A 2,063-nucleotide genomic window follows, 5' to 3' on the forward strand; every position below is an offset into this window, starting at 1 on the left:
TGTTGTAATGTGTGCCAGCGTAGCCTCCACGACTGATGCAGGGACTATGCTGTGTGTTTATACGCCGGCTGCCCTTCCTGACGCAACCCTCTGTATTTATCCGGGCTTGGGACTGGCACAGAAGTCACTGGCTTGCAACCCCTGTGGCTAGATTGGCTAGATTGGCTTTTCTCCGTGATCCTACTAATTGTGCTAAGCTAGGCTGTCTCTGTAGTTCTGCTGTTTTTATAGGCCACATGTAGCCTGATCAGACTGTAGCTGTCACTTTATTATCTAGTCTGGCCTTGTTTCTTGTAGCTATTTTTTCTTCTGGAGGGAGGTTTGTTCTGTTCACCAACCTATTTTTTGCTGGCATAGAAGTTGCTTTAGTAGCTGTTAGAAGTAATTAGCATTGTAATGCAATAAAAGAAATATGCTGATTTAGGAGTTGTTCAGTATTTTTGTAAGTCAAATTATTACAACATGTACTGCATGTGTTACGTCCAGGCCACCCCCAGCACCTTGGTAGCTGGCACAGATAGCCCTGGCAGCTCCGCCCCCACACAAGTGGGAGTGCATTCCAGGTGGCGAGGCACACCTGCTCTCAATTATGGAGCAGTATTTAAGGAGAGCGTTGGTGTGCCCTCATCGCCAGATGATCTCCTGTAACCCTGCTGGTGATGTTGTCTTGGATTCATGTCTAGAACCTATGTGGATGAGCTGCTTCCCTGTTGTTGAGGCTGACTTTATATTGTGGAACTGTATGCTTTCTGCTTGTGAATGTTTTTGCATCAGTTATTCGGGACACATGTTTCTGAGTCCGATCCCGCACTAACCAACGGCGAGCCGTAACAGCATGGGTTGTTCTGTGTCAACAGCAACTGGTGGCAACTTTTCTGTTATCATTTTTCTGGCTCCAGCATTTCTATAAAGCTGTGACTGGCTTAGTTGTTCTTCCAACCAGGGAAACTACTGCCAGTGAGCACAAAACCAAACTAATTCAGGCGCCTGCATCCATTCTAGGGCACAGAACACAGAGATAAAATTATATGATAAAAGATAAAATCTTTTCATTGTCTGTGGCTTTATTGGCAAACTGTATTTCCTCAAATGTTGGACTGGTTATTTCCTTGTGGCATATTAGGAACAAGGAATATAAACAGAACTAACACAAACTAATGTCACCCTTTTATAGGTCACAGTCAACAGACATACTGAAAACCAAGAACTTTTATTTTCCATGTCATCTCACAGCATGGATTACCACTGCCCTATATTTTTACTGATGTGTGAGACAAATGGGAAACGTGCAGTGTGTAGAGCAGGGCCGTGATGGAACCAAAGTAATCCTAGTAGTGTGTGAGACTGGGCAATTACATACTAGCTGGCATAATAGAAACCCATTATCTGAAGGCCAGAGACAAATGATGGGGTGGCAAGGAGGACAGCAGATTAATGATATTGCCATCCAGTTTAAGGACACTGTTTGGTCCAAGCCAAAACATTTAATGGGGAACGCCCTGTAGGAAAAGATGTCATTTGACTGGAAAGAATGTTATGATTTCACTAAAGGATCTGGATACTGTTAGAACATGATTTTTTTTAACTATAAAATAAAAGCACAAACAAGGTTTGACATTAACCATTGCCCATTGCCACAAAATGTTACTGTGTGGCCACCATATATCCTCTGCAGGTGGCCTGCTGTGGCCACCAAGCTTTATCAGATGTCTAAGGAGAATGAGACACCATGTCTCAGTGGGATCACATGGTTAAATCTGAAAAAAGCCTAAAACCCACTGCACTTCGCCAATGCAAATTTAATGTTCCACAAACATCCCAACTGATTTGCGCCTTTTAGTTCAACTGTCTATGAAAACAGGTTACTTGTGGCCTGCTCACTGCCATTATGTCGGGGCTGCCTAAACAAACTTCTAACTCAATCACAGAGAAGACCAAGAAACACAAAAAACGGACGATGAAGAAACAAAACAGCAATGAAAATTTAGGAGTGAACAGCATCAGGAGTTTAAGTGGCTAGAATATAACACACCTAATGATGTAATGTACTGCAGCGTAGCCTA

Source organism: Monopterus albus, unplaced genomic scaffold (assembly GCF_001952655.1).
Source record: "Monopterus albus unplaced genomic scaffold, M_albus_1.0 scaffold51.1, whole genome shotgun sequence".
In the NCBI taxonomy this organism is placed as follows: Eukaryota; Metazoa; Chordata; class Actinopteri; order Synbranchiformes; family Synbranchidae; genus Monopterus; species Monopterus albus.